The sequence below is a fragment of the Anser anser genome, assembly GCF_964211835.1.
Source record: "Anser anser genome assembly, chromosome: 2".
NCBI classification, from domain to species: Eukaryota; Metazoa; Chordata; class Aves; order Anseriformes; family Anatidae; genus Anser; species Anser anser.
Genome location: NC_139721.1, coordinates 141828344 through 141848619, shown reverse-complemented (window position 1 = coordinate 141848619; position 20276 = coordinate 141828344). Strand labels below are relative to the sequence as shown.

At 36.5% G+C, this 20276-nt stretch overlaps 1 protein-coding gene across 14 annotated transcripts in view; it reads right to left on the bottom strand.

Annotated features, from left to right (window-relative positions):
* CACNB2 (calcium voltage-gated channel auxiliary subunit beta 2) overlaps positions 1-20276 on the bottom strand; it is a 243918-nt gene that overhangs the window by 146583 nt on the left and 77059 nt on the right. For 5 of the 14 annotated variants that reach the window (XM_083824592.1, XM_083824593.1, XM_083824595.1 and 2 more), the window contains one exon: positions 1-20276. This exon is cut by the window's left edge and continues 29192 nt beyond it; it is cut by the window's right edge. The exons of the other annotated variants lie outside the window; for them this stretch is intronic. The gene's annotated coding sequence lies outside the window, so the exon portion shown is untranslated. 14 annotated transcript variants of the gene reach the window in all.

Here is a 20276-nt window from a genome sequence, read left to right as displayed (position 1 = left end):
TTGATAACAACCGAAAAGAAAGCAAATGACAATGTCATTTTAGTCCATGGTTATTTGACAGATTTAGTATCACATTAGCGCACATTAAGCCAGGCCAAGACAGAACCAAAACAGCAGCCTATTGATTTACTGGAAAGAAACACCTCTTTATAAGCAATGTAACAAATGTAAGAATGTTTTTGGTTAGTTGGTTTTGTTATTCTTTTTTTTGTTAATGATATTTTGTGGTTTTTGTTTGTTTTGCTGTTAGTGGTGTATTTCAGCCAAAAATATCTGCAGCTGTTTGAGCTATGTCAAACTTCTAATGTCAAGAGCCACGGTTTATCAAAGGATAAAGTCTCCGTGCAAGCCAGAGTTGAGCAATCAATTGCCATGGACTGCTCTGATTATTGCACAGATAGATCTTCAAGCCCACAGAGATACTGCTGCACTTGGCAGTCCTCTACTTAGAACTTCTATCAGATCTTTGCCTAGCCTCTTTCAATAACATCTTAAAAACCCCTGAAATGAGCAACAGCTTTATTACTGGTCCATGTTATATATAGATGGAAATCTTTAATATTTCCTCACTTCACCCACTTTTGTAGCTACAAGCAATCTCCTCACAAGATCAATACTAATCCATCCAGAATAACAGCATGCCCGTAAATAGTGACTGCTTCTCTCCAAGCTTCTCTCCTCCGTGTACCTTGATATCCTCATGCAAAAAGAACCAATCTGAGGTTCCAATCCCTTAGGAAAAGTACAGCAAATTTCTGTTCTCGTTATCCTCCATGTTTCAGAGTAGAATCTGTGCTCAGATAATTTTTCAATTCTTTTCACATTTTTCCACTGTCTATTCTTCAAAAAACTTACATAAATTCCTATTTCCAAGCTGACCCAAAATGCAGATACAAAAAATAGAACTCCTACTGTAGTTGCACTCTCCTCCTTGTATTTCCATATTTGTTTAATCCTTCCTTTCTAATACTATCACTTTTCTTAACATTCAAAGCTCTACTTTGTCATTTTCTTTATCTCCATTATCTCTTACAATTTTATCTTCTCCTTTTTTTTCTTTGAGAACTTAATCCTGCGTTTTTTCAAGATACTCTATATTACAAGAGTTTCTGGACCAGTATAACTGAATTTGTATTCTTTGTATTTACCACAGATGTCCCATCCACCGTTGAAACATTCTGAGCTGGAAACAACATATTTCATTATTTATATCCTATCTTTCCTCTTTCATTCCTCACTTTCTTTACCATTGCGAACCTATGTGCACCATCATATAACTTCTTAAGTAATAAAGTGAGATAGAAGTATCACTCACTTTTATTAGCTCAGGGAATTCATCAGGAATTGTAATTTAGTTAATTACATAAAGTCAGTCTTCCTTCTCTGTAAATTCCACTCCTTTGAATTTGAGTGATAAGAATGTGTGACAAAGAGTGCTAATAACTAAGAGGACAGATATAATAGATAATTTGCAGTCAAGAAGATTTCTCTCTTAAATACCAACAGTGACAACTCAATTTAAATATTAATAAAAGCAGAAACATACTGTCTATGCACTTTCAAGCATCCTACTTATGGTAATAGCAATGCAGCAAATTTTCTACCCACCCAAACCTGTCTTCCAAGGAAGAAGGGTTACTCTAGCATTGTGGCACACAGACTCAACTTGTTTTGCAATGGACATCATGATCTACAACTACTGACAGCAAAGCATGGCAGGAGGCTTTCAGCTAAAGAACTGGAATTTATTTAGGGGTTTCTGTGGCTCGATGACCTTTCTGCTCAGTAGTTTGGCTTGGCACTGAGTCAAGACCTGCAGCCCTCCAGCGGGGCTTGTATGGCTCCAAAGGCCAAAGGACGTTTGGTTGGGGAAAAAAGTCTGTATGTGGAACTCTGTAAAATCAATGCTACCCTTGAAAATGACATAAGGTACAAAATTAAGTGTCTGTCATAGAATACTAAAAGGTGTTTACTTTTTGTAATATTCTAGTATAATGGACTGGCCAAATATTTTAGAAGAAATACAGAGAGGAATATTTCATTAACAGGCATAAAACATTATTTTGAACACCCTGTGGTACTTCAAAATTAAAAGTTTCTTTAAAGTAAATTCTCACCATCATCTGCTGCGCAGGTCAAAAACATCGTTTAAAAATATCTACCATGTCCTGCATTTTATTTTGTCTCAAGATTGCAATCTAGTGGCTTTTTCACAGGTGTAGTTTGTATCTACAGCTGTGATAGAGCTTGAGGACAAGATTTCTTCTATGGACGTAAAGTAACAAATAATAAAAATGCTTACACTGGCCAATAAAAATGAAATACATGTCGATAGGAGACAGTTCATGATCTCCTTAGGGATAATTAAATGGATGCATTTTAGAAAACAAATTAAAACAAAACAACAACAAAAATCAACCACAAGGCATTAGATGACAAACAGATTTTACAGTCATCTTGTCCAGACAGACTCAGTTCTTCCCAGTAACTTTTCAAAAGCATTCACATGTGTCAGCACCAACATCCTTTAGAGACAGAGTAAAAATATTCTGTATATAATTCAAAACTGAAGTCACCACATCTCCTTCATGTCCATTTAATGAACTTTAAAGAAAGTCACACATCATGTGCAGCAGTGACCAAAGCATTCCTCAAGACCACATGCATGAAACCAAGGCTTGCATCTGGAAACCCTACAGCCTTACTGAAATCATGCAGATCTATCAAATGATATCTGAAAGGCTTCTGTAGCAGGGGGGAAAAAAAAAAAAAAAAAAAAGTTCTCAGTACCTCAGTACCTCAGCTCTTGAAAGCCATGAGACTTTCACTTCTCAGTCTTGTGATTTCTGAAGTGATGGTCCTTACATCAGTCAGGGTTCTGTCAGACATGTTGGTGCTAAATTTTGGCAAAGGTCTCAGGAACCTCCTAGCTTTTAAACACTGTAGAAAGTTTTGGTTTGTCCTGTTTTTTGTTTTGTTTTTCCCAGGTGAAGGCACCCAGGTAGGCAGTCTGAAGCTCTACAGGGGAAATATGACTTGCGTAGGTAGCAGCCATTCGTACAATGATACACAAGCACAGCATGCTTCCTGTCCTTAAAAACTTGTATTCTAAAGACACAGGGATCAAACACCAACTTTAATTATAGAATAACATAAATTTACTAAACACCCTGATTTGGAAAAACATTGACCATAGGCTTAAGTTTTAAGCAGGTGGGTAATATGCTGAAATTTCAGCAGATGTTGAAATGCTTTGCTGGACTATAGCCAAAAATTTTTCTTACACTCATGATTCAGCCTTGAGCCCTCATATTTCCACTGAATATGTACAAAAGTCAAGATGAAATCACCAGATAGGTAAAACTTCCAGAGTCAAATTCCAGATTTTCAGGAAGTTGAAGATAATCTCCACTTGTTGGGATTTAAACCAAGAGATACTTCAACCACAAATCTGATTCTGTAAGGTGCCTTTATGCCTCACTGCAGGCTATCTCAGGTTTTCAATACATTATAGCACTAAAAAAATAATCACCATTACGTACTGAAAAATTCTCATTAATTGTTTTAAACATCCTCATTGTAATACCTATGGTAAACTTATTCTCATTTAAAATACTGGTCATAAAATTATCTTTAGGTTTACTAAGAAAATTATACTCGTTGCTAAGAAATGGAAGGTAAGTTTTATTTCCAAAGATGGAGAAAGGAATTTAAAACAAGAACAATAACTACAAAAAAATAAATCAAGAAAACCAAAGGGGAATGAGCACAGAAAAAGAAGGTGAATGCAACAGAGTTGCATAAAACAATTTCATCTTTTTATAAAGCTCTGAATTTCTTCTTTTTGCCCTCTATATCTCAAACAAATATCCAGTCATAATCAGCAATTACTACTAGAACACACTGAATTCAAATTAAATCAGAACTCCTCAAAAATAACTCTTGCAGTTCTATTTATTTATTTATGAAGGGGGAAAATGTTACATAAAGTAGAAGTAATCCTGAAAGCTACAGTGGCTTGGATGATGAATATATTTCTTTATGTAGCACTTAGTTCCAGACATGTAAGTCATTCCAGCAATGTTTACACTAGATTTTTCAAATCAGTTTGTAGTTCAATTTCACATGCATGTTTATGGTTTTAGTGAGACAACTAAAGGCCATTAATATTTACAACACAGGGATATGCTATCATAGATACACTCTTGATCAATTGTTCAACTGAACAGAGTACCAAAATTTACTACTTCCATGACACCATACATTATTTCCTTTTGTATGCAAATCAGTAATGAAAGTATCAAGAGGGAGAGAGTTCATATTTACTTTATTCTTGGTGATTTTTCCACAGTGTAAAACTCCAGGTAAGACTAAGGACCTTGGCGATCTCAACACAACCAACAGAAATAATATACAAAATGCCTAAACCTGGTGACAATCACAGCTGAAATGATGGGAGATCTCTCCCTCCAGGAGGAAACACCATGCATGTTAGGAGTTTATGCCCCAGTACTAAAGTTGTGGAATACAACTATGATTAAATACATCATGGGGACACATATTTCTAAGCTGTCTGAGCCTTAACACATTATCACAGATTCTAATCACTGAGCAGGGAGAAGAAGATATCTGTAACACTGTACCTGGCAGATATGTCCTTTTATTCTTGAATAACCCCTACTCTCTGGACAAGGTAATATAGTTACAGGCAACACTATTGAGGCAAGATTTGAGACTCGGTACGCTCACGGGAGAAGCCCTAAAGCCATCAGCTGAGCAGCTTTCCATGTGTCCAGCTTTCTGCATGGAGCCACAGTTTGATATTCTGCTGGTTGGGTCCAGCAGGCTGTACTCTGATAGCATTATATAATCGTATGTAATGGGGTTAGGAAAGGCCACTGTTACTTACTCTGGAATTATATTTTATGTGTTACTTTATTCCCCAGCAGGGAATCTGCTATCTGACACAGAAATAATGCACAAGGACGAAACAGCAATGTACTTTCTTAGTAAAGATGAAGAAAATCAACAAAAATATACTGAACGCAGTCTGCTTTATCCCACTGTGTGTTACAACTTATTACGACATATCGATCATTTGGAAACAACTTCTAGGGCTTTTTCAATAGCATTTAAAGATCTGTATCATATTACATACGAGAATGTCCACAGCCACAAACCATTGAAATATATAAAAATAGAAATTAAGACATAACTAAAATCATTAATCCCTCCAAAAAAGTCTTTAAACTTTACTCTTAGGCCTTGACCTTGTATCCTGAAAGCCACACTGGTTTTGCAACTGATTTAGAAGTAAGTAGCACAAATCCTTTACTAGCAGAGATGAAAATTATACATCAAAAGCAAGCAAGTTGAAAGCCTACCATTTTAAAATTTTCCAAAGATAGATCCTTCCAAATATCAATGTTCCAATTTATGTATTTTTATTACTCTTAATTCTTAGAAATAAATGAAATAATTATGGTATTTAATCACTCATCACTTTTTAATCTACCATCTACCACAGTCTATTTAAGTTTATGTTTTGAGAGAGAAGCGTACTTTTCCACAAGTATATAAGGAAATACATATATTTAAGGGAACTTTGTTCATCCTTCTGTACTTACCCAGGACACATTTTTAGCCTTGGGTGTTTTTAGCATGGCAACATGCAAGGCTGAGATGACCAACAGCAGCCCCACCAGCATGGAAAGTTGGATGGAGGGGTAGTCCCCGTGCCTTTGTACCCCCGTGTACAGAGTCCCTGTGCCTGGATAGCAAAGGCACACTGAGCATGTGGTCAGGTAACAATAAAAAAAGTCATTTTTTCTTCCTGATGTACAGTCCAGTCAGAAAAAAGCAGATATTTGTGAAATATATGTCTTCAGCAGAAGCTGGCTATATTTCTGTATATCCATGAAACCCAAAGTTGGCTCTCCTCTTGGAAAAAGTTAAAACTGAAATTCAAAAGGACTCAGTCTCCCAGACACTTCACTTTCACACCGGGAAAACACAGTACTGGCTACTCACCCAGCTTTCCTAAAGCTCCAGCTCTGGAGCTTGCAGGAGAATTAAGCCCAATGCTGGGAGCAACGCGTGAGCAGAGGATGTTGAAGAGCCTGCCGGTACCGTTTAACTGCTGCTATGTCTGAATATTTCACAACCCCAGGATCTTCCGAGTAACAAAACAAGTCAGGACCCGTGTCAGTACGCAAGGCATGCCCCCGGGCAGCATGGTACCCAGGTGCAGGATGGGGACTGCCACCCTGAGCAGGCACCTCCGCCGCGGTGATGTGCGTGCCCAGCCAGGCGTTCCAGGAGCCAACGCAAGAGCAAAAAATCACCCTCCCTGCTCATTTCTCTTTGTTCCTCTGTCCTTCTGTCCCTTTACTTTTACCTCCTGTCAATCTAGATTACCAGAGCAGATCCAGGCTAAATTTTGCAACTATCAGTAGTGATTAGAGTGAGTTGATTGAAATCGGATTATACAGGAGGACCTCTGCCTTCTCACTCAGCACGTGGGCCAGCACCATTTGCAAAATACTTATGCTTCACCGCACAGGATCAGAGCATTTGGAGCAGTCCATTTTAAGAGAAATGGTGCAGCAAAAACAAGCCAGTCGGCACTGTCTTTACAGAAGGAAGAAAAAAAAAAAAAAAAAGGATCCTGCTTTTCATAGCTGCGTGAATTTATAGGGAAATGTTTCAAACCATTTCCAGATGGAAGAGTTCACTGGGTTCTCACAGATTACCCAGACAGCATGGTATAGCAGAGAGCAGTGTTACGTACCAGAAGTGCTCTGTGTACCTGGTCAGTGCTGCTCAAACGTGGATCCCATGCAAAAGTACATGTGGCATCTGAGCACTGAATGCATGAGAAGCATCATCCTTTCCCAGGGTAAAGCCTGAAGAAGCTCGCTGCTGGTATCTATACAACTCACAAACATTAACATTCAAACGTGCTCTTTCCAAAGCATATCATTAAATGTATGAGAAAGTAACCTGCTTGAACTATACTTAAATATAAATATTCAGTTAGTTATTTAAATACAAATTCAGGCTACCAAGTGCAAAGGTAGTACATATTATAAAATTATAGTGCCACCTCTAACTGCGCCTCCTAACTGTGGTAGGAAATCTTGAAAAGAAGAAAACAAAAATTAAAATATAAAAGGAGATTGGTCGAACAGAACAAGAGGCTGAGATGATGAAATAAAAAAAAAAATTCATTTAAGTTCAGCTGAAAGACACCATGAATGTGATACACAGGTATAGTATACATTACTGAATACCATTTTTCTAGGACTTCCTAACTTAATAATATTATCTACACATGATACAGACCTAGATTATGCTCAAGCAACATCTGCCACTTTACACTCGTTATTTAATGTACTTGTATAAATGCAATGAGTCCATGATTCCACAAATTCAGTTTATAAATGGTTCATTCATTGTGGGGGATTATTAATGTATTATTAACACCTTTCAAAGACAACAGCATAAACATTTTTTGTTGTTGTTGTTAAAAGAAGCCTTAGAAACTGCTTACACTGACTGGGGCAGACAGAAAAGCAAACATTTATTTTCCAGTTGAGATAATCATCTGATTTCAAAATGATTATGGTCTTCTAGAAATTTGTTGTCCATACTGAAAGTAACTAGCAAAAGTTCTGTTTTACATATGCTAGAATGAATGCACATTTTTAGTGGATCCCTCCTCTTTTAATAAGTCCACCCAATCTCATGGAGCTGAAACAGTACCCACCACTGGCTCATCAGCAGCTTTAACTAGGAGAATCTGAGGACCTTGATTTCTGTTTAGGAAATCAGCAGCTGGTAGACTCTAGAAGTTCATGAGGCAGAACCACACCTATCTAAGACAGTATGAATTATTGGGCAGTTTAATAGCAGTTTTTTGTTTGTTTTTAAAAGGAACATAATTTTTATACTGTATATGTTGAAGTATAATCCAATCAGCAGAAATTCTGCTAGAGTTAAGGAAATTGTAATTCAATTTAAATATAAATATATGTACAAAGAATGCAGCTATTGAATGTTGACTATATTTTGAAAAAAAAAATAGTATTTCAAAAATATTGAGATACAGAAAATCTTGTCTATTACAGAAAAGTTTTGAAAAAAGGTGTACTATATGTTAGCTGCCTTATATCATGACAGATTGTGTAAGTCACAGGAAAATACACATTCCAGGAAATATGTTAGAAAACAGCAGGTTGAACTTGCTTCTTTCAGTGAAGCTCAAGGTTGAACTTGTAGCCCTAAATTTCACTAATACATTCCACATCATCCTTTAAACAAGTAGACCATTTATGAAATGCATACAATTGAAAGTTTCAGTGAAAACTATACAGATCAATCTTAAAACAGAAGCTCATGTATAACCTGTTGCTATTAATTGCATAACCCAATCAGGTAGAATAGTTTGAAGATGCACGTATATGCAGAGGAACACCTATATATATTTTGATAAACTATGCAGCCCTTCTGGGATACAGACTATCCAAAATCTTTAACTGTTCTCTCATGTGGCATATGGAATAACTTTGCTCAGTCTTAGAACAACTCTGGCATTGATTTTCACTAGTAAGGAGCATTCTTCTTGTATTCATTCTTAAATGAGTCACATATCATCCCCTTTGCTGTTAATGCTGACCACAGAATCACTTGCAAGCAGACCATGAACCAATCCGTCATGATATACAAAGTTAACAGATGCACAATGACAAACAGAAGCTCAGGATTTATGCACTTTCCCGGTGATGATTTTCCTCTGTCTGGACAAGCTGTTGCATTGCACAGAGAAGGATCATTCAAATATCTGACATGCCAGAGCTGGCTGAAACAAGTCAGAGGAAATACTTCTTGTTCAGTCCTAACCACAGGAGTACTCCATGCTGATAATATTTTATCTTTTCAACCAGAAAAGGTAAATATCACTCATCTTGAGAAAGAAACCATAAATTTTAAAAACTAACACTGAAAGGCAGAAACAGTAAAAAAACCCTCTGGAAAAATTCTCTAGACTATCAATGTAATTAAGATGGCCAAATGAAAACCTCCCCAGAGAGAGAGAAAGAGAGAGAGAGATTATCCACAGATGGCAATGCGCAAGCGATAGTTTTCCGAACATAAAATGCCATGGATAGAAGCCTACAAGGTAAAATTGCCTGGAAACAATGAAGTACAAGCCAATTTTGAACACTTTAGCACGGCTTACTGGTTGGGGCTGCCTTTCACTCATCGGTGACACCTCATCATAAGAAGCTTTTTAGGCCGTGCTTTTGTGTCTGTTAGAGGCCTGTGCTGAAGTGCATGGGATTCTGTTTCAATACCAGTGAAGACCACTGTATTTTTACCCATTCATTTCTTTTGAAACATTTATAATCTATTATGTGCTCCTCACCAAAGACAAAAAAGTACGTATTTTATGAATAACTACGTGCTATGCGTCTGCGTTCTCTCTTAACATCACTGGAATAGAGCTCTGGTAAAACATAAATTACTTGTATGAGATGAATGCATTGTTTCATCTCATAATATAGTTTTAATAGCAGTAGGAAACTGCCACTAACATTCTCTTTTTATGGTGGCAGAACTTCTCTTACATACGATATTTATTGTATGCATGAAAATTTCTTTACACATATGTAACAAGCAAATACCACAATTTCCATATACTTTGATATCAAACTATTATTTCCCCTTATTGTGACTTCGACCATAAAAAAAAACCACATTAAAGTAATAATAATAATAATAATAAAAAAAAGCCAAGCAAAACAAACAAAAGGAGTTAATGATAAAAGCACAGGAGATACTTTCAGTGCCATTCTGCAGCAAGTTAGTTTTTAACATAGGATAAATAACTTTAGAAACTAATTTGCTTTCCACTGGTTGAGAATCAAACAGATACATTAAACTGATAACACTTGTTTCATTATTATTTCCAGTTATTCTCTATAATCCCAGTAATCCCAATTCATTGAAACTAATAGGTTGATGTAAGCAAGAGCAAGCTGGAGCATCCTTAAGCAGGCTTGAACCTGTGGTTTTGTGATCTTTGCTGAATTCCCACTACAGTCAAACTATATCTGATAAAGGACTAGGCTGAGACAAGTCTGTCTGCAGCCAGGTTCTGGGAGGAGCAGGCCCTGAAGAGTACAAATCCCACTTTAGCCTGGAAAAAGGAAGGAATGGCACAAACCAGTATATGTAAACCAGAAGAAACATTAACATAAATAGGGTCGTGTAACATAATTGAGTCTGTCACCAGAGTAATCTCAGTTCCACCTAACAAAATTACCTGCAAATAAATTAAAAAGCTCAGAGCTTCTGGGCTTCTCAAGATGCTAATAGTAGGCATCTACATATTGCATTCTTGCACAGATACAAACACTATAAACATACATTTGTGTATTCATAAAAGCATAAATTTCTACTTCCTAGTTGAATTTCTACAGTTTATGTGGTTTTAATATGATACATGTATCCTCAATGAAACAAACTGTTAGAGACTCAATTAGATGCTAATTAAAAAATGTGAAGTGAGTCACCACTAACACAGGAGAAAGCTAACATGGTTTTTCCCAGTGTCCAAGTACATTGCAGCATGCACAGACCTCGGCACAGTGGTTACCCTACAGACCAGGCTCTTGGTCTGGTCCTGCAGCAGAAGGGCAATAGCCTCCTTGGGAAGAATTCTGTCTGTAAAGCTACGTTTAATTTTTAAATGATTTGGGCTCAAATGAAACTTGATCATTACCTCCAATAAGTACCCAGAGGTTCAAATTCTAATAGTTGGACTGGTGAAGTAAAAGGCTGGATAGACATCCCTACAGCAGTGTGGCAATTTTCCATAGTGAAGCACTTAAAAGTACAAGAAAGATTCCCAGTGAGATGTTAAGCAGTTATTAGAAGCAGTTCTCTTTCAACTGCACCATGTCTAGACATATTAAAGAAAAAAAAATATTTCACAGAGAAATTGATGACTTTATTCCATTCTGAAAGTCAGAGGATGTAAATACAGCTTTTTACATTTGTACCTAACACAAAGCTACCCTGTCACTGGTAAAAGAGATGAAGCAACTGATCAGACCTGACCCTATATATTCTGCTATTAAACATAAACTTCATCCCATACAAACAAGCTGGAAAACAGCTGGCATTTGAGTTTCCTCCTTCTTAATATTAACCCAGTTCACAGAATTTTAGAGCCACAGCTGCTGATGGCTTGCCAGACGTGCTCAAGTAAAATGAACTAAATTTATTTCCTCACACAGAAGGCTTTACTGAACTTTATGTAAAGCAGCTAATTTTAATGCCATTAGAGTGCATTACAAATTCCTACTTGAAAAAATAACAAATTAACAGGCACAGAGGTTGACACATGTTGACATGACTGGAAAGTCCAGAAATTAGCCCTGTTGTAGGTAACTGTGGTGGAATCTTTTTTTTTTTTGAAAAGGACATGAATTTCATTGCAGAAAACAGAAGGTCCTCACCTGATGAACTCCACTGAACAATAAACACAGACATACTCTGCATGTGTTCATCATTAAACCATCGTCTCTTCTTGTCCCACACTCACTAAGCTTCTGCTCCACCAATAAAGTGAGGCTGTAGCCTCATAAAAAGAGAACTACACTTTCTTTTCTAAGCATCAGCCATCCAATTATGTATATAGCTGTTATGTTTGGAAAACCAGAATGCAGTTCTTGATCTTTAAATACTGTATTGCGGTATATATTTATACAGCTCTAACGTATTTCAGTTTTCCAATAACTGACTTCCTAATCCAAACACTTTAATGCAGTGGCTTTCTTTTTTCTTTCTTTTTTTTTTTTAATTTATAGGTTTTAAAAAAATTCCTAGCACTATCACCACAAGAAAACAAACAAAACAAAAATAAATGCATGGAATAATTTTGACTGCAAGATACTTCAGGAGGCTGCCTGTAACTGTCCCCAGTTCAGAGCTGTCTGAAACAGGAGCACATTGCTAGAGTCATTTCACGTTGGCTCCTCAAACTAAGCAGGCACTGGAATTAACGTCTGCTCTCCAGATACAAAACAGAAATAACAACGTAACGTTGCAAAAAAGTATTGTAAATTTGCTCATCAAAGTTTGTGAAGCAATTAGATGAATGTTATACAGGACTGCAATGCTCAGTGAAAATCATTACAGTAAAGATTTCATAGGCATAACACAGGAACATGTGCCATAGGCTGCCAAATGCTACTTGTTATTCTTTACATAGGGCAGGCCCTCAAAAAAGGCAAGGCACGTGCTCTTCTCCTTTCTGATGCCAGAAATATACTGCAGCTCAGACAGTGGTCACTCCTCTTCCTCCTCCTGCTGTCCCCACCAGCTCCGTATCTCCGTAATCATCTCCTCCCTCTACCGAGTGACTTCTGACTGCATGGATCAGCTTCCCACCTCCACTCTGCTCTCTTCCAGATGCTTATAAAACTTCCAAGTTATGCATTTTCAGAGCCAATGTGTATGGGAAGCGATATCTGTATGTATCTTTTGTATGTATTTCACATGAAGTATATTTACGTTAAGTAATCCTTTTCACTGCATTTATTTAAATAGTAGGGCAATATCCTTTACTATGACTTACAGTCATAATTCCTTGAATATTTTCCTTTTTATTTTTCTGTTATTTGCCTTATGACTACTCCAACATTTACTTTAGAGCACACTCATAAGAAATAGAAGCTAAGCCGATTCATTTGTAATATTTTATATAATACAACAACAGGAACATTGTACACACATAAGCAAAGCCATGACGGTATGTTAACTTTGGCTTTATTTCTAACACTATTAAATACACCCTCCGCTGATATTGTTGTCCTCTGGCCATGTCTTGTATTGATTGAAATTTCACTGACTGAAAAGCCAAATAACCTAGACTACAGCAATAACCAAGATTATAAAACCTTCAAACACATCCCAAGTTTTAAAGGACTGGATACTGAATTTATTCAACGTTTAACTTTTGTTATATATACTGATATATATGTGTATATATATATATATATATACACATATATCAGTAGATAGCATAGATGAATTCAAGCCTTCTGCCACTGGTAGGATTTTCTTCTCTGCTGTTATTGCACAACTTTGTAAAATATCTCAAACCCAAATTGCTAAAATTGGGCAATGAAGCTTAGAAATACTCAAAATCACTACTTGAACTGTGCAAATCTTTGAGAAAGAGTTTCATTTTAAACACAGTGCTGTATTTAAATCAATGAAATTATCAGTGAAAAGCCTGTATAAATCAGAATCTGTTCAACCATGTTATATTTCTCCTCAGGGACAAGCAACATACTATGAGGCAAGAATTTAAAAACAAAAACACTCTGAAACATGCTCTTAAAGATGACAGCATTTGGCATCTGTGTGTTAAGCATGATACTGGCTTGTATCTTTCCTTTTTTAACCTCATCTTTACTCATCCTTATTTGTATTTGCTATAAACGAAATGATATGATGGGTCTGTATCTCTGCTTCTCATATTTAAGCATCTACAGGCAGGGAAAACAGGAAGTGTAGTATGAGCAGCCAGTCCTGAAAAGATTGAGGGAAAACATCTAGTGCTGGTTAAAAGCATAGTTGTAACTGAAGTCAACAAGAAAGGCTCTGAAGAGAAGAGGCAAAACTGAGGAAAGGGAAAAAAAAAAGGTAACTAAATAAAGTTCAGTTTGTCCACGTAATATTTATATATTACATACATATATTATACTCCTGAGCTGCCAAACACAATCCAATATAATCCGAAGTATTGTACTGGAAAAAGGCCACAAATTGCATCATCTTTCATGCACTGAAATAAATATCCTGCTAGCAGAGCTAGCTCAAGAGCGTGTCTTGGGTTTTGATGGATGAAAACAATCAGGACTAGCATGTGATAGAGCAATGTTCAGCAATTTGTCTGTCCTGCTAACAGGACTGTTGGGTTGTGCATGGCGTCACAGAGTGCAGACTCCTGAGCTGAAATGACAGTAAGTAGGACCAGCCACCCCTGGAAAATAGAAAGGTAAAGAAAAAACAGGACAGATTCTTGTAAACTCCATAATTTAACACAAACATCTCTACCAAACAATATGCACAATACATAACACTGGGGCTGCAATATATTTTAAATTTAGGCTATGCCCTAGCTCATGGGAGACCCCTCCATTTGAAGCCTGATTGATGAGAAGAGGTTACTCTGGCCTTTGCCTGCAACATGGGTAATATTGGGACGTAGAGCAACAGGAGGCAGGTAGAAGGTGTGGGGCAGGTGGCCTCTTCTGAACTATCTCCTCAGTCCTTCACAGCAAAGTGAAGCCACAATGGCAACATCAGCGACACTGGGAAACTTCATTTTGATAAATTGCATGAACTCTGATATTTGGTTCAATATCCAAGACCTAAGAGTGAGGTACATTTGGAGATGGGTCTGCCTTGCACAGTAGAGACCCACAGCTTACTAGGTACTCCTTTTGGTGTACACCAACGTCCCTGCTGCTGGCCAGTTACAGATACCAGCTTTGAACAAGCTAAAACTGAACTAAGGAGAAAATGGGCTTTGTGACTACAAACAGTCCCAAGTACATATTCTCCAGCTTGCTGTCTATCTAGCTTTGGCAAGCAATACTCCATTATATTCCCTCAAATAGGCCTTAAATTAATCTACTTGCTTGTCTTAGCAAGAGATCTTATCCTCCTGAGTTGTAACTGGTATGTTTTACTTTCTCATCCAATTCTTATTAAGAAATCTAAACAATTCTCCATTCCAGATAGAAGGAATTTCTTACAAATCATTTTTTCCTAGGTCCTAATGTTCACTGTGTCAGGCCAATCCTACCAACTGGACAAGCTATATAACATAGCGTGATGCTATGATAACAGCACGTTATGCATATTCAGTTTAGGAAATACACTTAAGAATCTCTAAAATTTGAACTGAAAAAGTTAATGTATTGAAATTGTGGTACGAATTTATGCATGAGTAAATTAATTGCTTATATTATTTTTTTAATGTTTATGTAATTTGCTAGATTGAATCAAGGATAAAGAAAGTAATCATTTATATAAAAAACAAAACACCTTTTTACCTTCTAGACCAGAAATTCACATTTTGCACGATGTGAAAGTGACATAAAAGTTACTTTCAAATCCATTTGCAATTCACACAACTTTGGACTGGGAGAGCACCCCAGAAACTTGCCAGGTACACAAAAAAAAAATACAACTTCTAAAGAAATGACTGCAAATTCAAGTTTTATTTTGTAGTCTAATTTGTTTTTCTTTAGCATGCTTTTAACTTTGAAGCATGGAAGTATAGAAGTTCAATGCAAACCACAGGCTAAAGAACACATGACCACCATTTTATCAGTAAATTGCTTTGGGTCTCTCTGACCTTGGCAGTTTTACAAAAACTTTATTTACAGCTGGTTGAACTGTTCTTGGACAGTATTTTTTTTCAGTGTAATAGTAAACAAAAAAAAAATCCTTTTTTGCATCACCAATCATCCATATTCTCCATCTAAAAGTATATATTTTTTTCCCACAATATATATGACTTCCTTAATGCAAAACATCTGCCCTATTCTTCTGGTACTTTTATGGCATCCTAGAAAAGCAAAGATTTTTTCCCCCTATAATCATGCCATTTCTCAAAGGGTACAGAAAGCATTTTTGTTCAGTGTTCCTGTGACAGAGTCTCACAATAAGAACTGTTGCTGTGACAAAGCTTTGCATATGAAGCCAGAGATTTCCTTCGAATCTGGTCAGTGCTTGGCCGTGAGTGACTGCAGAGTTCAGAGAACAGAACATACCTCAGGGACCTCAGCCTGGACCAGAGGCAAAGATCGCTATTTCTGGAAAGGTTTTTCTGTCTTCTCTGTTCCGTCTCCTTTTAATTATTCTCTTTTAAGAAAAAGATATTTCATTTCGTGTTTCACGTTCGTTTCAATATACGGGGCTCTGGCATTGTTCTTTTGAATTTACAAGGATCACTCCATCCAGCTTAAAAATGTTGGTATGACTGAGGTCAACCCCTTAACTGTAAGTACTAGCATAAAAAATTATTAGATGATGCCATATCTCTTTGAATGCAAAGCAGTTTCAAAACCAAGTATAAAATAAGGAGAGAATATTTGGCCTGAACACCACATTTGCAAATGCCTGGAGGAAGGGTCACAGTAACTCCTCTGCCCAGGGCTGGCAGGAGCTCAGCAATGGCAAGCATATCACCGTAGATCATAAAATGCAAAACAGTTCTAAAATGGTTTGTGGCAAAGTCATTGAAGATCTGTTCATACTTTGCTGTCTTGGTTCCTACCAGCACCTGGGACTTGCAGACCTACTTGATTCTGGGACACGCTTCCTGCCCAGCAGCTTTTCTGGGGCACACTTATTACCCTTGCACAATCTGGATACTTTGGACAAAGAGAATACATTTCAAAATATGTGGTAAATACACTGGGACATTTGACTTGTGATAGGCTTGAGTGGCCCATGCTTTGGCTCAGGCACTTTCCAACAGCTAATACAATCCAGGTTAAGATAAAAACAAACAGAAAAATTCTTCCTTACAACTTTGGAAGCAGACAACAGTTAAAAACGTTTATGAAGACAAAAATGAAGAAATACATTTTTTCTCCAGCAAACCTTCCACAGACTTTCCTGTATTTCTATTCCACTCTTCCTCTTTCTGCATCTTTTAGCCCTCAGGCCACAGCACTCACTGAGCACTTCTTTTTGGTGAAGCACTTAGCTTCCCATAACCACTCCAATCATTGAAGCCCCCTTCCATCTTTGTCACCGAGAATTTATTGCCTCTTGATTTACAGAACTGCATGGTCATTCTTCTTATTAAAATAAATGCTGTTTCATTTCCTCTGAGATGTAAATATCTCCTTCTCAGAGATATCATCTCATGTAGTTGCATGGTTTAATGAGCATTTCTTTACCTCACTCAGGGAAACATTTATTTCCTTCTCCTGCCATTTGATGACATGTTGTGTCTTCTCCTCAGGTTTGTATTTCAGTCTATACATAATCCACACAAATACATTATCACGTGTATAGGTCAACTATTAGTAAAAATAGCCAAATATTGCATTATTTTTTAAAATGATTAATAAAATGAATATAGATGGGATTAATGAATCATGGCATACAGCTGGCTCAGTATTTCAAACATGACAATACTTAATGACTACCAGCAGTTTTTAGCCAATATTATTTAACTAAAAAGTGTAAAAAAAAATCAGTAGTCCACATTATTTGAATTGTTGTACTGCTTGTAGATATATAATACATATATCTTAAATGAAATGAAATCATAAAAATAGCAACAATTTCTTTCATACCAGAAGGTTCCACATATGTGACCTCTCTTCGTTTAGTTTTTCTGTACATGACATTCCTTCTCAGTGTCTGCTGAATTCTTGTTTGGCATCCTTTCCAAATTTTTCTTTATCCTTTCTCTAATTCTCTTCATTTGAAGAGGTTCATTATTTCACACAAACAGTCTAGACTACACTCACTTCTTGCCCCACATCTGAACGTTTTTGGATGATTTTTTCTAATATAATGATATATGAATATTGGCATTCCTCAGGTGTGTGTATATATATTTTACCAAAAGTTGGAAAAGTCAAGATGCAAGAATAGTAGTCATATAACTGCTAAATAGTATTTTATTTTCTACAAATCTATAGCCTGTAGCAACATTTAATCACTTGTTATTTCAATATTATTATGTGGTAATAGAAATTCAATGAAATGGATGATAATCCATTGCCTCATTTCTCTTGGCTCACAAAACAGATAGGGTAACATCAATCAATTTATACTGTCCTAAAGCAATTGTATGACTAAGCCTTTCTTTAACTGCTGGGGCCCAAGAACCACATTCTTATATTTATTTACTGGTGCTGGTTTTATGTGGGGCCACACTATTTTGGAATATCTTCAATGTTCCAGGAGAACAGGAAGACTAAAAACATGAGATTAACTCTAGTAGACTATTTTTTTTTCTTCTCTTTTGGGTAATCTTTTACTACATTTAATTCTGATTAGGCAGATAACTAACCAAACTAGTTTATTTTCTGAATCTTTTAAATGGCCTGCAGTGGGCTACTTCTTGTTCAAAAATGCTTTTCTTAGAAATAGTAAAATATCCAGTTTCAGTAAAATCTTGGGCCCCAAATTAATTCAATAAAAAACACATGGAAAGTATACTATGTAATACATTTAGCTCGCATTCACAACTAGGAAGATACGAGTTGAAAATCCTTCACTATTTCAAAGTCAGATAAAAACAAACATTGAAAGAAGTTGCATATGCAACTAACTGAAAAAAAAATCACAAAATATGGGAAAAACGTTAGTAAAGAAAAAGGAATCTATATTAACAAGAACAGTTACTGGTAAAAAAAAAAAAAAAGGAAATAGAGAAACAATAAATGAAGCAGGATGTTCAAATGAAGCAATGCCTGGTATAGTAGACCAGGTTCTGTGCACAAGCCCATAAACAGAAAGGGTTATAAAATGTGAAGATGGTGAATGTTATTGCTAACAGTCTGGTTATAAACTCCGAAATAGAGTTTACAGAGACCAGGGACAGCATGAAGAATCTGACTGCATTTTGCCAGATGCAGAATAAGTAGGGCAATATTCCCATAAAGATAATCATATTCACTACTCTATAATAGATCAAAGTTTGCAAATACTACCTTCAAATTATTTATTTCCAGAAGCAATGCAAAACCCAAGAGCACTCCTTCTTTTGCATCATGCCTCTAATGCCACAGAGTATGCTCCTAGCCAGGCATGTGCACTTCAACATAGATGCACAGTTGTAAGTGCATGTTGCGGCATTTTCTTCAGCTGTTAAACAGTACTTCAGCCAAGTGAAGCAGCAGTGTGGTTCCATCTAGAGGAAGAGCGTGTAAAAACTACTAATATCTCATGACTAGTAGGTTTTAAATAAAGAATAGGTACAAACTGTTAATACAGCACGGCTGGGATAAAGAGCCTCATGTCATAGTCCTATGAACAGTTCAAATCAACGCAAATCAAAACTCAGCCCTAATTTCATTTCTTCTTGCCTTCACTAGCAAACATTTAAAAGATTCCACAAAGTAGAAAGTTTCTTTTTCTACTATACATAAAAGTCCAGTGTTAAGTCATTACTTAAACAAAATGTTCTTTCAGCTCTTATGAAGAAGAAAGAACTGATCTCCTTCCAGTCATCTTAATTTGCCTGTTCCAGCCTATGTATGTGCACCCCAACTCTCTGTGTTTCTTCTCTCATTCACTAGCCAACAGTTACCTTTTCTTTCTACATCCCTGCTGGAAGGGGATATTTGATCGTATCAGAACCATTTCATGACTTTTGCAGAGAAGTTTCTACTCATAGAAGCCGCCTTGCTGTGTTCAGCACTTTACCAAATCTATTTTAAAATTCAAATCTAAAAATATTATTTATTTATTTATCTCTAATTTCCCTTTAGTAATTTATTCACTTTGCTACTCTGGTTTGATATAAAGATAGCAGGAAAGACATTAAAGATGGCATCTGTCCTCAGAGAAGTCAGGAGACTCAATAGCATTATAAGACAGACAGCTAATTTATCATGATTTCACAGGCTCATAAAATTGTTATGGAATGCCAACTTATCCAAAAAAATGTATTAAAATTGGCAGAAAACTTATGTTTTTCCTCCACAACTGAAATCAGGAAGTAGGGAACAAGAGAATGAGAAAATAGATAAAAGACAAAAAAAATCATAGCCAATGGAAGCAGGGCAAAAGCAGGAGAGAATAAATAAGTAAAAAGCAATTAATGGCTAAGAAGAAAGGTGAAAAATATTTTTACCAAGTGAGAATAGCAAAACCTACTGTGTAGAGAGTGGGGGAAAAGGCAGAGGGTAAAAAGATTGTGAGCTGTAAAGAGGTATTGTGCAGCCAGGAAGGATGAAAAGGGCTTACATCTTACTTGTAACAATCTCTTAAAATACTTGTGTCCATTTTTAATACTCATTTATTCAGGTTTTGTATACAACAGTGTACTTATACACACATACTCGTGTATCAGGATTCTCCTTCCGTCAAAGAATCACAGCTTTATGGAAAGTACGCACCTCAGGCTTCTTTTTACCTGGTTTGTCCCCAGTCCCGGGATGAATCACTGGCAGGTCTGGAGACAGAGGTTACATGTCCTGATTCCCACTTGTTATCTC